This window comes from Mauremys mutica, chromosome 8 (genome assembly GCF_020497125.1).
Source record: "Mauremys mutica isolate MM-2020 ecotype Southern chromosome 8, ASM2049712v1, whole genome shotgun sequence".
Lineage (NCBI taxonomy): Eukaryota > Metazoa > Chordata > Testudines > Geoemydidae > Mauremys > Mauremys mutica.
The window spans coordinates 108,528,108-108,544,092 of NC_059079.1; positions in this window are offsets into that span (position 1 = coordinate 108,528,108).

A 15,985-nucleotide genomic window follows, 5' to 3' on the forward strand; every position below is an offset into this window, starting at 1 on the left:
TGGCAACTGTGATATGGAACCGTCAACTGGAAATTTACCAAACTCACTTCATATTGGCCAGTAAACTGCCATCAGAGGGTAAAAATATTTGAACTTTAATGACCAGGGCTGAAACTGGCAAACTAGAAGTAAATTTTTCTAAAGCTGTCACTACTCCCCTGACGTATCAGGTTCCAAATGTGTTTCTAGAATATAGTTTCTTTGCTAGTGCCTTCTATATCACAGATATAAATGGGCCGGGGTGATTGTTTCAACATTGTTGTCCCTGAAATTGGTTACAACAGGGGGGAGGGATAGCTCAGTGGTTTGAGCATTGGCCTGCTAAACCCAGGGTTGTGAGCTCAATCATTGAGGAAGGCCACTTAGGGATCTGGGAAAAAAATTGGTCCTGCTAGTGAAGGCAGGGGCTGGACTCGATGACCTTTCAAGGTCCCTTCCAGTTCTAGGAGATTGGTATATCTCCAATTATAAAAAAAATATATAAAACAGGATTCCAATTCATCAAACAGATACCTGGTAATTTAGGATACATCTCACCAGAATCTAGAAAACAGACCTTTGAATTCTTGAATCCAACTCCGAATCAAAAGCCCAGAGATATGTTTTAATCTGGGGATCTGAATCCATCACCCTGTCTTTTGTCCCCCACTACCACTGAAATGTGTGATGGGTTTCCAGTCCAGGCCATTTTCTAGTTCTGGCAAAAATGTTCTGTATATTGGGGAATGCTAGGAATTGTGTGATAGAATCATAGTACTGGCAGGGACCTCGAGAGGTCATCTAGTCCAGTCCCCTGCACATATGGCAGGACTAAGTATTACCTAGACTATCCCTGACAGGTGTTTCTTTAACCATATACTGGGGAAAGCTAGAAAGGTGGGCATGTAATGTTGATTCCCCCACCTTTTAACCCCTGATAAATTGTTCTTAATCAGAATAATTAAAAGTTTCATACAAGTTTCTATTGACAAGACCTGTAGCTTCTACTCTCTGTACATCCATTTATAAGCAGTGCAGAACAGGTGACTCAGATACATGTGAGTGCATTCACATCTAGTTTGGAAATATCACACCCATCTAATGTTACGTGCTGCCCATTGATGCAGGTAGAATTCTCACTCATGCACTTAGCATGCAGGATTCTGAGAATGTGGCCTGCTATTTTCTGATTGCATCACCTGGCCCGGGTTGCTCTGTTGTGTGTATTTGAGGCACACTGTTTTCCTGATGAGAGGGGAAAGGAAAAGCTACTTGGTGATAACTAGCAGAGCTGTAAAAAAAAAAAATCTTTTCAGAACACTGGGCTTGGGTTTCAATAGAGTCACGAATGTCCAAGATACAGTGTCACGTGGAGACTGTCTTTGTGTGGGGGGTGGGGAGATGTGAAATCCATGGTTTTGACCCAAAGCTATGGAAAATGTGGCCATTTTTGTTATATTTCACTGAGCGGTGAGTTTGACCCCAGCTACTTAGAGTGAACTCGGGGAGGGCTAGAGTGAACCCTCATGAAGCGATAGCAAAAATAGGGTTGCCAGGAGCCCTGCAAACCAAGCCCCCACATCTCACATGGTTCGACTAAGTAGGAATTTATGCAGGACAAGTTGTCCCACTGCTCCTGTCTCTTTATTTCCCCTCCCCCCTCCTTTGTTTTGTGTTTTCTTCCATTGCTCCTGGGACATTTGAGTGACAATAAGGCAATTGTTTCTTCGTGAACAGGGCTCAATGAAACAGCACCGACAAAGTGACACTGCAAGAAAATGTGACAAATGTACTGTACTCCTGAGTGGAATACCACTGTTGCCTTAATGTGTAACTCCTAAGAGGAAAAATATCTATCAAGATATTGAATAAACAGGGTATTACCACTGTAGCTTCCCCTCCATTTTTGAAAACAAAAGGTTTAGATTTTCCCCTCCACCCTCTTAAAATAAAATCAACCCCATTTTAATTACATTGCTTAATCTCAGTGCATTTCTACATATATTTTAAAAAATGATTTCCCTTTGTCTTTCAATCCAAAATGCAAAACCACCTCAGACTGTGTGATTTCTTCAGGTTTTTTTCAGGTTAGATGGTGGGAACAGGTAACGATTGTCTTAGGATGGCTCTGAAATTAGCGTCACAGCGAGTGAAAAGTGGCTAGTTTCCACAATAATTCTGAGAGCTAGAACCAGGCTGATATTAATGCAATAAGAAACAAGAAGTAGGGTGCGTGGGACATACTGGGTTAAAAGGAAACTGATTTTTATCAGCTTGAAGAATACAAGCTATGCCATCCGAACAATGGAAGTGGCTTGTAGAGAATACATTAACTCTGGTGGTTCTCTTAATTAGCTACATTAAGAAAGGCTGCCTTTCTGGTTGATAATCTTAGAGAAAATTGCTAACATGGAGTTTAAGGAGGTGGTGTCTTTTACCATCCCAAGTCCCATTTTTTACAAGGGTTTTGGAACAGATTTCTAGACAAGTAAAGGACAGGGTAAATGCCACTGAATGTATAATTGAGGACCAACACAGACACTTATGGTCTTGTATTAATTAATGAGATTTGTTGTTTATGGCTGTCATGTCAACTAATCACTAAATTAATTACATCTTCAGTGGAGAGTTCTGGGGCTGGGTGGCTTGGCTTAGTGAACAAAAGCTCTGTGCTAACGGACTTATCTCCGAAATCAGGAGGTTGAGCTGGTTTTGATGGTCTCAGCTGAGAATGGCAGAAATGAAGAAGTGAAGCCTACAGAGGTAAGACCGGAGAAAATGCCCTCTCCCTTTTCCCAAAGTGATGGCAAAATTTACCGTGGCTGATGGCATGTCTGCCCCAGATCAGTAATGTGGTGCTCCAGTCCCATATTGCTGCTGTGAGAAGGCTAATCTCTCTTGGCCCCAATCACCCTGTTTGGAGGTAGAGCAAAGGGAGGAATTCTTTAGCCTTATGGTTCTTGTCATCTCTCCCTAGCTGAGCTGTACTTCAAAGCTGCTAGCCAGGGAGAAGGATTTAGACTGCATGGTGGCTTTAAGATTCAATCAGCCCACGAAGAACCTGCCACCTTCTAGGACGTTGGAGAAACACTAGGCATACTCAGTGCCTACCCAATATAACTGCTGAAAGCCTATTGCCATGACTGGCCGTCAGGCAGGGTGGAGCCAGAGACTGAGAAGTGATGGGAGGTGGGCATCCAAGTCAGGCTGAATTCAGTGTACGTGGCCACCTGTGAGATCTGGATCTATCTCTACATTTCTCACCATGAGTTCACACCTCCCTTATTAGTAAGCTGGCGGGTGCTTATCCAAACCAAACTGGACCTCATTTCATAGGAGCTTCTCCCATCGCTGTTCATGACGCATGATGCTGCGGGCCGTGAGCACTGCATTACACCCCCGACTGAAAGAAATGGAGCTTTGGAAAGTGGGGGAGACACGTGGGGAAAGATTCATTTCCACTTCTCGTTTTCATTCTGTGTTTTCTGGCCCGCTCTATGACACGATGGGCTGGCCCATTCTCACGCAGAGTTGGGCACTTTGATCTCATGCCACCACCTGGTGCAGCCGAGGCTGCCTGTTTAATGCATCTTGACGGGGGCCACTGACTGGTCATTTGTGGCCAGTGAGCTGTGGGGGGCAGCTGGACTTTGGGCTGTCAGTCCCCATTTATCATGTATAACTCTAGGCCAGTGACAAGTTGGCACTGGTGGCTGGAGCTGTTGGGGGCGGGGGAGGGACGGCACTTGGACGGAACCAGCATGGATGATTAATGATCTCTCATGCAGGCAGTGGTCCTCTGAGGTCAGAAATGAGGCCACAGGGCAGCTAACGGGGAGCTGCCTTTAATCTACCTGACTTGTGTCACTTCTTAAAGGAAGTCGCTGTTATCAGCCTCTAGCAATTTGGCTATAACTTGTGCAAAAAGTAGCTTTCAGGAGACTCGACTTCTCCTGGAGAGATGCTCCTTTTCCCATACGGGCTGTAAAAGTGAAACACTGTTTTCAAACCTGGGTGCTAAAAATTAGGCATTTGTCTGTATGCACCTACGGCTCCAGTCTGTCAATCAGGTCAGAGTCAGAGGAGCCCCCTTCACCTTAGTGGGACTCAGTGTGGTTACAAGAGTCCACCCATGTGTATCTGACTGCGTGACCGGGACCTAAATAAGTAGCTTGATTTTTCAGAGGCACAGTGCACCAGCAGCTATAGTTATCCACAGTAGGGTCTACATAGACTGCGGCCCTTTTGTGTTAGGGGCTGTACACAGACACACTTAGAAAGAGACAGTCAGTGCTCCAATAGCTTACAGTCTAAATCAACAAGCCCAAGGTCAACAGAGAAGTGACTTGTCCAGAGTCATGCTGCATGTTAGTGGCAGAGATAGAACCAAGGTTTTCTGAGTCTTAATCCAGCACTGCCTCTCTCAGCTGCTTTGAAAACCTGCAGTCTGGGCTCTGAAAATGAGGCTAATTATTGTGGTACCAAAATGTAGATTAGATGCCTAACTTTATACACCCAAGTTTGTAAAATGTGTCCCAAGCAGAGTTTGCTGTGCTCCCAAAAATCCTAGAACCAGCTCAAAGACAGAACTCCTGGGAACCCTTTACAGAGCATTTCTGTGGTGCTTTAAAATGATCTCTTACTATTAAATTACATTATTTTTTTGTCCAAAAACTTGGCTCTTAGCTCTGTGGGGAAAAAATCCCATTTGTAATGAGCTCTTCATCCAAGCAGGAGAAGATACTCCATACTGGAGGCCAGTTCTGTAAAGAAACACAAAAGGTCTATTTCTGAATAGGGTGTGAGTTTGAAAGGAAACATGCAATTGCTGGAGAAATGGAATCATTTCCACTCAGTTTTTTTTTTAAAGGCCTTTCAGAGGAAGATTGTGACTGCAGCTCTCCAGAACTGGTTAACCTGTTGGGGATATTCAGTAGATGAATTCTGACCCATGCTCTCCACTTTACTATACCCTGTGACAGAGAGACACTGCATCTGCCATTTGTGCTCCTCTCCAGACAGTGAAAGCCAATCTTCCAGTGCCAGGGGAAAACAGAGGGGAAATTATGTAAATTTCTTATAGGAGATTAATTTTACCACCTGCGCTTCTTCCTCCACAATCAAAGGTCTGACTGGGAAAGCCAGTCTAGATTATATGTGTCAGTTGCTTATTCTGAGAGTAGTCCACAGTCTCTTGGAATTTTCCCTGTTTGGGAAGACGCCTGTGGCAATGCAAACTGTGCTCCCATCCAGCTATCAATCACTGCAAAACTGGGCTCAAGGGGACAGGAATGTTGTTACTTTTTGAAACCGTGGGATGCAGGTCTTTTGGCGCTATCCCAAGAGCGAGGTGGTAAATCTCAGTGTTAGAAAGAAATCCTTATTCTTTGGTATGAAAAATGGCAGGGTGTAGTCAAGTAAACAGCTTTCGCAGGCTGTGCATTTACAGCACAGCCTTGGGTAGTGTTATTAAGCACACGAGGCCGAAAGCTGAGTGACTTGAACCACCTGAGAAATGCAATTACCATCCCTAATTGCTCAGCCTGGAGTGGTTTGTTGCACTTAGAAAGTGGAATTTACACACACAAAATTGAGGCCAGCGGAGCTGATGCGTATTTACTGAGCCTGGTAGGCATGGCCGTGACATCACCCGTGGCCAATCGGAAAGCTTGATCTGTGTCCAGCCGTTCCATCTCCCCCACGGCCCTTTCCTGCCACATGCTGTCTGCTCTGTGCCTTGAACACCACTCACAGTCCTGACCAGGTCCCACAGCTTCGTCAATGATTAATATGGGCTTTTTTTTTTAAATGCTGCTGCACTACAGAGCATCTAACCCTGGCAGAAAAAAATACAGCCCTGTCACAATCCTGTGGCAAGCCAGATTTCACAGCCTTAAATCACCATTAAGGTTCTCCATAAGTTTGATGGAAGCTTCGGGTTTTTTATCCCATATACAAATCAAAGAAAGGCCCATGTTAGCCTGTGATGAAATGCACACAAATATGAGAGTGGGGAATGGTTTTACGGGTCTATTGGATGACATCCTCCAAGGGGTGCAGTTCCAAGGAGAGGGGTATTATTATGGTTTAGCAGGTTGATAATTGTGTGCACACTTATTATTTTATTGCTTTTATTATGTATCCTACCGTATAGATTTTCCCAGTCGCCTTAAGGATTGCTGCAGATTTTGGCATTTCAGTATATACCCTCTCCCCTGATTCAGCAAATGTCCTTCAGGTTAAGCACATGCTTCAGAGCTTTGTTGAATAAAGATAAACTGCTTAAAATGAAGCATTCGCTTAAGTGCTTTGCTGAATTGGCGCTTGGGAGCCTATGGTTGGATATTTCATTTTGTTTTGGGGTTGTTCTTTCGCGTTACCTGGACCAGGGTTTTAAAACTGAACTCAAAAAATATTTGCAATATGTACCAGACAAGTTGATTAATTTAGTGGAGCTAAAGATTTCCATAAAAATGTGGACATGGGTGTGATACATGGGTTAAAGAGCAAATTGTGTTTGCTTCTTTATTGCCAGGCACAATCACTTTCAGCATTTTCCAATCACTTCCTCACGTGGTGGCATTTTTTACTTGCTCTGCACAGATATAAATGTTGATTCAAGGGGCAAGAGAGTGAAATCATTTCATGAAATATCACTTCTTAATGTGGTCGGGGGAAAAGGAGCAGCATTCCTGTAGGCCGGCGAGAATGTTTGGACACCAATTCAGGGATGGTTCTAAGGGAGGGTGAGCAGACCTCTCTGCTCATGCCTACCAGGCTCAGTAAATACGCATCAGCTCTGCTGGCCTCAATTTTGTGTGTGTAAATTCCACTTTCTAAGTGCAACAAACCACTCCAGGCTGAGCAATTAGGGATGGTAATTGCATTTCTCAGGTGGTTCAAGTCACTCAGCTTTCGGCCTCGGTACCAGCTTCCTTGGGGCACTGAACCACTGGGCTCTTATTTTTTCACTCTGATTGGTCAGTCGTTTTTGCTCCCTCTGGTTGGCTGGCCTATATTTTTAATTGATTGATTTTGCTCTGCCCGTTGGCCAGCTGTGGATTTTGTTTGGTTTGGTTTTGCTCAGCTGCTGGGAAAGGATGCACCAAAAATGATTTTCACCGTGGCTACCAAAAAGTTCATGTCTGAAGCTGAGCGTCCTCAGAGTTCAAGGATGTTCAGATCCAGGGTGCTGATTCAGGCCCCATTCAAGTATTCATTGCAATGCTTGCCATGTCAGTAGGATCTGGGTAAGCCCGAGAAGTATTTTAATTAGGGCTGGTTGAAATCTTTTTGCATGGTTATTTGAAGGATGCAAAAAAATTGCATGTGCAAGTTGTTCATATTCAAAACTTTGCAATTAAATGATTAAAAAGGAAAAACAGTTTTGATTCTATTCAAAACTAAAAATGTTCATATCAAACTGAAATGATTTTCTCATGGTTTTGGGTCTCCTCCCATTCTTTGTCTTTTAGAGCGGGAAAAAGGGAGGGAGAGGGAAGGACACCAAAACCCAGACTTATTTTTATTCCATTTGAGTCTATTCAAAACACTTTTAAAAAACTTTGAATCATTTCACTATAAAATCAGTTTTTTGGGGGTGGGGGAATTTTGAATGAAGAATTCACTTTTTTTTCCCTATCAGCTCTAATCGTCCTGTTGTAAGGGGTGCTCAATGCATCTTAAATTTGCCAGGGTTTTCAAACTCTCTGGAGTGACTAGCTGCTGCTGCACTGGCATCACCAACGAAGGTTATCATTCCAGTAAGTATTTCTGTGCGTTGACATTCTTGAAACTAGGTATGGTAAATGTGCATACAATGGAGAGAGTAAAAATTAACCCCCCCATCATCCCTGGATTCCCAGCGCCCCTTGACTGTGTGGCACACACAACCCATGTTGACAATACAGGAATCTACCAGATTAGCTCCACAGTCCAATTTTTGTTTGCTATCAGATGAGTCTGAGCAGCATGTGTTTAGGGAGAGCTGCAATTCCAGTTGTGATCCTGACACCAAGGTTCACCTGCTTTTTGGGGGAAGCCTGCAAAGGTTTTGGAAATTACTGAGCTGCAGCTAAAGTAATGAACTCTCCAGTCTCTTCGTTAGGAGGGTTTGGTGTGCCATGTGGCCTCCAGCTTTCCGTTCTTGTTCCAGACTGTCCCATGCCATGGAGATTTTCCTTTCACTTCTCCAAGCCCCATCCCTATTCTGGTTTTATGATGACTATATTTTGCAAAGCAGTTCTGCAGTTAATTGATGAAATGGAAGCTATTGGTAGGAAAGCACTTGAGATGTGACAAAGTAGCTGCAATTTCAATAGCAGAAAAGATTATTCTTTAGCATATGTCATTAAAAATGAACCACTGGATAAATGGCACCTGCCCCACCCCTCTCACCCTCACCCTGCTGCTGTGTACGTCTCCAGGGTCCGGTTATAACCTCATCCCCGGTGAGCACAGCTTTACCCAACAGGATGCCTGGTTGAGTTAAAGGGGTGCCCTCAAGCTGAAATTTGACTTTTAGGTGCTACACGAGTCCCACTGCTCAATTTTAGTCAGATTTTCCTATTTTACCCCCCTCCCCGTTCGTCTGTGTAAGACCCTCTTGTTAAATTGAACCACTGTACAGAAGAAATGGTGAAACTGACTATACACTATGTAAACAAAATGAAAAATTAGAAATACTTTCCCCTTCTGCTGTAACCGAAAGAGATCAATCTTAAGGGTCACTTATAATAACAGGAAATCATTTTAGACAGACGTGTGTAGGGTTTTTGTTACGCTGACTGCGTTACTGTAAAAGGAGAAGTCTGGCAGACTGGATAGCTCAAGAAGTTTAGTGACGGGTTAGGAAGCTTTTCAGTTCGAGATGGGTGGCTTGAGTGTACCCCAGACTGGCAGTGATAAACAATTGTTACTATCCGAGAGCCACCCAGTGGCCAATGTGAAATGTGACTGTGTGTCCAAGCCACTTATTAGAGAGCTGGTGTAAACACTTCACAAAAGTCACCAATCAAAGTAAGTACTAATTGGCAGTTTCAGCAGAGCGTTTAATGACTGTGTGTATGAAAGTACACTATTCTCTGACCTATAGAAAGAAGTCTTTCTCCAGAATAGCATTGAGGTAGACTGGACCTCTTTGGTGGCTAAATTGAGGCCTTCATTCTCCATGGCTGTTGAACTGGTGTTTTTCAAAAGCACTAAAGCCACCAAAAACTCTGAACTCCATAAAGTATTGGTTAAATCTATATTTGCTGAGTATCTGCAAGGAACCTTAATTATAGAGACCAAATAAGTCACCTACATTTGCACTTTCCTGATTTGCTGTTGCAGTCATAGTGGTCAATATTTTCATTGTCTATAGTCCTATTGTCTTGGCTGTGGCCTTAAGTAGGGATAAATCTTCTAGTCAGTCAAGGTTAGGCCTGGTCAACACATGATCAGGAAGCCTCAAGTGTTAGGTGATGTCATGTCGGTGGCATGCGTCTCTCTAAGTCAACAGTGAACCAAAGTAGGGGGCACTGCCTGGCCAGATGTGCTGCATTTTGGATGAGACAAAATTGGAATTCCTTGGGTAAGAGATGGGTTTTAATGTCATTGTTTGAGCTAAAGACTAACTCTGGACATTCCATTCCAGCCTATGCAAAGTGCGCCTGTAATTTCAAATAGGTAAATTGCCCTTCTCTTCCTTGTGGTAATGTTGTTGCTGTTCATAGGTGTTCATTGCTCTCTACTCCAGAGTTGGCTGCATTGCACTATGAAGAAACCCCTGAAGAAATCCGTAGAGTCCCCTTAGGTCTAATTCTTCTGGCTGCATGGGACTGCTGTGGTGGCTTTATTCTTCAGATTGTCTTTGCCATGTGGTGCCCTGGAGGGTATAAAGGGAGGGAGAGGAGGAGACTAGACTCGTATTCCACATGCCCTGGAAGAGCCTGAACACCACTCCTTCCCCAACATGCACATTTTCCAAAACTTTGGTCCCATTTCTCCATTATTGCCCTGTGGGTAGCCATTCACCCCGGCCTAAGTGTGAATGATGGAAGTGACGCAGTGATGAACATTTGCACTGTATTTAAGGGGAAGCAGACAGTGGTAACAATCACAAGGATCATATATAATGCAGGAAGGCTGTCTACCTAAAATATAAACAAAAGCCCTTTCCCAAGGTGATATGCAGTCATCACTCATATTGACTGGCTCCTCAACCCAGCACATCCAGCCAGGAGAGCTCATTCAGAAAGCACGCTAGGGCAGGGATGGGCAACTTTAAGGTAAGAGAGGGCCACAAAATCCACTAAAAACCTTTCATGGACAGGGGTGTGATGTGACGGGGGGCGGGGTGCTGCCCTCAGATGGCGGTAGGCCCTTGGTGGGTGGGTTGGAGAGTGACTCTGTCTGACACTTACTCCTCAGTGGCGGTTCCTGTCCTGCAGGGCTGGGCCTAGCTGGGCCGTTCGCTTTTGCCACAGTGTCATGTGCACATCTGCGTAAAGGTGGGGCCCTCCCCCCCACGCCTTACCCGACCCAGCCCCCTTCCTGGCCCTGGAACTGCCGGATTGCCTGGCCCAAGCTCAGCTGTGGTGGGCCAAATAAAATGATCTGGCGGGGTGGATGCGGCCAGTTGCCCATCCCTGCTCTATAGCACTGCTTGATTCTTTCATTTGCATCACCCGACAGTGTCTTTCCTTGCACTTGTACACAGAATCAGCTGTCTGCTGAGCTTTTCCAAGTACCTCACCAAGACACATTCCATGAGTCCCTGAGCACTCTCTGTGAGGCAGATTCCTAAGCGGTACTGGACCCATTTTACAGATGGGGAAGCAAAGAAAAACAGATGGGTCAATCCTGATCCCATTAATGTTAGTGGGAATTTTCCCTTTGACTTGGATTGGAGCAGGATCTAATCCTGAATGACACTTGAATGATCTAGTCCTCCAGGTCACACAATGAGTTAGCTGCAGATTTTGTAATGGAGCCCAGGGCATGCCCAATAAAAACCATCTACACTAAGCTGTAGACTGCACCAGTTCCTAGGATATCTCATCAAGTCTTTTTCCAGGGCACTTTCTCCAAACAGACAAAGCAACAGTCAAACAAATATAATTCAGTCAAGCACATCTCAGATCTGAAAAATGAATCCCCTTTCCACTCTCACACCCCCTCCCCCCACACATGCCAGTCCCTGTGGAATACTCTCTGCATTAAGTATCCTATCTTCCATAGTTAGAGGGGAGGAATTTACACAGGTGACTTCCATTAATGCTAATGGAGTTACTGGCATTAATCCCCATGCACTGATGAGGGAATTTGTATGTATTCTTCAGCTAACACCCCAGGGGGCTTAGCATCATGGACAATAGCGAGAGAAAGACCTATTAGCAGCAGGGCATTCAGACCATCTCCCTGGCAATGCAGGATTGTCCCCTGTAGTATACTTGCTAATGCTTTGTCCTGTCTAGTTTTAAATGTCCCAAGAGAGTGGGCTTCTACATTTCTCTGGGAAGAATATTTGCAGTCGAATAGTGCTTTCCAGTATTCAACAGAGAAGCTGAAATTTTAGCCACCTGGCAGCTTTTGACTAAAAGTGTGAGATTCCCCCCTCAACAACCAAATTAGTTGTAATTTATTTTTTTTAAGTGCAACATGCTATTGATTCAATTCAGGGACCTTCTGCTCTCAACAAGTATCCCTTTAAGATGTATTTAGATTATTTGCTCATTTGCTGGGCGGGGGGCGGGAGCATTCTGTCCTGACACAGTAGCCAAATGAGACATTTCTCTCCCTCTGCTTTGATTGGCAGAGTTTTACGAAAAGATATCAAAGTATATTATGTAATGTGAAAATGCATGGACACTGAGTGCGCAAAAACACAGAATGAAGCCAGTTATCTCTGGCTACACCCAATTAGCCCTGGAGGTAACATCATCCCACACCTCACTAGGACTGATTCTGGCTTCATGAAATTATTCTAGGCAAGCAACTTCCCTAAATTACTGACACATTAAAATTTAAAATGTTAATTAAGAAGGCCCTTGTCTTGAACAATTGATTTGCCACCAGCTCCAAAACCAGATTAATTTGGACTAATCCCTTTCACCTCATTGTTTAATGTGGTGCATTAGGTTTTTGTACCTGATCAAAGGGAACTTTTGTAGCTTCTGGATTTATGCACATTGAGTCCGATGCAGCAGAGGAGGACAGCAGTCCCAGCTGTGAATTGTATGGGCAGTGGGACCATCTCTGCCATTCCAATCCTGCCCCATGGAGGTCACTGGTTACGTTTAGTTACATTTAGGCAATTTCAACAGGTTTTTCTGGGGGTAGATGAGAGCAGAATTTAGCCCCCTGTGTCCTAATTTTAGTCTAATTGGCCAGAGCTCATTGGTGAGTTTCTGGAAGGAAGGAATTCATTTATATAGTACTGGTTCAGAGAGTCTTAAGAAATGGCACCACTTGAAGACTGGCTGAGGTGGAAAAAAGTCCAAACCTGATAAGAACTCCCAGCCTCCCCCTGTTTTTCCTTCTCTGCCTGCCTTCTCTGCCCCCTTTACAGAAATCCACCCGTGGCTTTTCAACAGGCCCTACTGGGCTCTCCTGGTGACTTCAGGTTTCACAAGCTCTTTATGGGACTGATTTTGAAGGCAGAAAATATTCAAGGACACAGAACATTCTAGGACCTTTCTGACCAGCGGTGCACGTGTTCTGAAGGCAATGACCCATATTCTGCTCTGGGATACGCAGATGTCTGTCAGAAGTAATTCCTTCAAAGTCATATGTTGAGGGGAAAAAGAGGCACAGGGGAATCTGGGCTCATGCCCTGACTCTGTTCACAGGAGAAAGGTTCTTGCTTGGTCTCTTACTGTTCCACATCTCAGAATTGGCAGACAGTTTGAAATGATGGGCTGTCTCTGGTCAAGACAGGCTCGGGGATGGAACAGCAGAGGGTGCTGTAGGTCATTTCAATGTGTGGCAAAGTCTCCCAGCTCTTACCTTGCCCTTGTCTTGGTGATCAGCCCCTCCCTTCCTACATATTCAATTCACTCGCTAATTGGAAGAGATTAATGTGCTGAGCTTTTGCCTAAGCATAATGTGGTAATAGCAGGTTTGCAGATTGGCAGCTGTCCCTCCAGAAAACCCATGGAGCGAAATGTTCATATGACTGCCAGCCCTTTACAGCTTTTGATCAAGAGCCTTGCTACAGAAGAATCCTGTTTGGATCCCCCCCCCCCATTGTAATTATTATCACATCCTCTACTCAGCAAAAGCCTGGAACACTCTTTCGCAAACTCTTCCTTGTGGGATTCATTTAAAGTCTTCCCTTGTGCATAAATGGTCCTTTGTCAGTTACACACCTGAAGGGTGTGAGGCGGATGGAGCAGAGTCAGCTAAAAAGGAGCCCAACTTCAAGCACTAAAAATGAATATTGACAAAAGGAAAAAAAAAGGGTGATGAGAGGGAATCAAAAGCGAGGAAATAGCTGACTAAGGCCAACCTTGCTGCATTAGGCCGATAGCACAAAATGGCAAACAGAGCTGGAATTATGTAACACCTGGTCAACATCCTGTCATGCAAGGACTCACAATAGCTCCCACGAGAGCAGCTCAGATTAGAGAAAAGTGGGTGCCCTTTAGTTCTGGCCTCTTGAATTTCAGGACTAGAGAAGCCATAGAATATAGGAACTGGCAGCCTGGGTCAGATCCGTGGTCCATCCAGTGCAGTATCCTGTCTCTGACTGTGGCCACTATCAGTTGCTTCAGAGGACAATAAAAGAAACTCTGCTGTAAACAGGTTGGGCTAATCTGCCTCCTGGGGAAGTGGGTGCGAGGCTGAGGTGTCTCATCCTAACCCCTGAAATGCCCACCACCCGGAGCTGTCTTTCTGTGGTAACTAAGTAGAATCCCAGCTACCTATCTGTAAAGCAGCCGTGACGCCATACCCGGATCACATGATCACCCCTCAACTGGTTTGTGCAGCATATGCAGCCTTGTGTTCAAATGGCTGCATTTCCCCCCCATTGAAGCCAAAGTAGTTGCTTGTTGCCATCATGGGACCAAAACACCTGCATCTGTTGCTATGTTTCACGCAGGTGGAGGCAAGGAACGGATGCTTCGGAGAACCGGGAATGAAATACACAGCCTTTCATCTCCAGGTGATAGGGATGAGTATAGCCAGAGTTGTCAGTGACTTTAAGACACTGCCATAGGCTGCCGGGTAGGTGGCGTACAGTTAAGGAACTGGGGGATATCCCTATCATAAAATAAAATCATCAATATTGGCGTTAATTGGTCCTCACACCATGGAGCCAAAGAGACAAGCTATCTATCTCACGTGGAGAGGGGTTCTCTCCAAGTCAGGATTAAGGCATATTGGTGAGAAAGGTTCCAGTGCCACCTCTCATGCTACTTCTGTTCAGTGCTTAAATAGAGGCCTCAGGCCTCCTGGGCTGTGAATTTCATGAGCAATAAATTCACTCCAAAAATGTAAAGGAGGCAATAAAAAAAATAAAAAGGAGAGGGGGGAAAAAGCCAGTTCTTTCCTTCCATGAGCTCTCTTTGGCGTTATGCCATGACACCCGAAGGTAAGATACATCATCCCACAGGAACAACACTGTATTCAGTGAAGGTGAGAATCATCTCATGATGGTTTGTGATGGCCCACACTTCATAACAAGACTTGACACTTATACAGTGCCTTCCACCCAGGGGTCTCAAAGCTGGACACTGTGCGCAGTGTATTTCCCACTTCACAGATGGGAAAGGAAGGCACCAACTGGAGTGACTTTCCAAGATGAAAGTCAGTGTCAGAGCCTGAAACTTAACACCTATCTTATTCCCAGGCCCTATTCTCGAACCAGTAGATCGATGTTCCTTTCTTGCTCAAAGGAGAGCTCAGGTCTGTAGCTCAGTCCATTGCTACAGTTCTCCCCACAGAAAACTATCTTAGTGTAACTCAAACCAACAGGATTCTCTATGGGAGAAGCAGGATCATCACATCTACTGTACTGCAGTTAGGTCCCCTGCGGAAGGAACCTTTAAAAGATCTGCTGGGCTGTTGCAAATTGCACTGCATGGAAGACCCCCCAAACTCCTTCAAGACAAACACACCCCTTCCAGGACAGGGGCACCCTTCCTACCTTCAGCATTTTCTCCGGAGAGGCCCCGCACTGTTTGTTTTGCCAGCATGCCATACTGATTTCAGAAAACCTCATTTTCTGCTTTTAAAGCAGTGGGGTTTCTTGTGCGTAGTCTCCTAAGCGAATGCACAGTCTGTTGTTTCTGGTGTGCTTTAAACCTTCATGCATTTTTAATGATTTACAAGGGAAAGAATTTTTCCTTTCTCTCTCTCTCTGTGTCTCTGTCTTTCTCTCTCTTTTAAAATAAATTTAATGACAATACACATCAAGTGGAGCTGTTGGTTTGTGGTGACGGTTTTATAATTTCAAGGTCAAGTTTTTTCTATTTAATTATGCACAATAACTCTCATGAACTATAATGCAATAATGAAAGCATGCACCAGTGTTGGCATGAATCTGTTCTTTATTAGTATGGGCACGGGTACTGTGCTTGATGTTTGAAATAAAATATTTGGAACTAATGCTGAGTCTGTTTCTTTAAAATGACACACAGAACTTCCTCCCTTAATATATAGCAAGCAGGAACCTTCTGCTTTATGACTGGCCTGCTTCTTGCCTGATAAATGCAATTGTATTTGTTTGTGTGATGCACTGCTTGTTCACAGCTGCCATAATAATAATAATAACTTGATTAAAACGAGGGCAGATACACTGATCTCTAGTCCTCAGTAGTATTTTAGTTTATCAAGGTTAAAAGTGACTACTTGATGAAAGTTTGTTCATTGTATATATTGACCTATTACTTGGATCATACCCCTTACATGCCAGATTTCTGATTGGCTTTTGAAGTTGTCTTTCATTTTTGTTACTGAACAAGGTCAGATTATCAGCAGTTCCTCAAACTTGGATCTACATACCTACTGTATTAAAGCA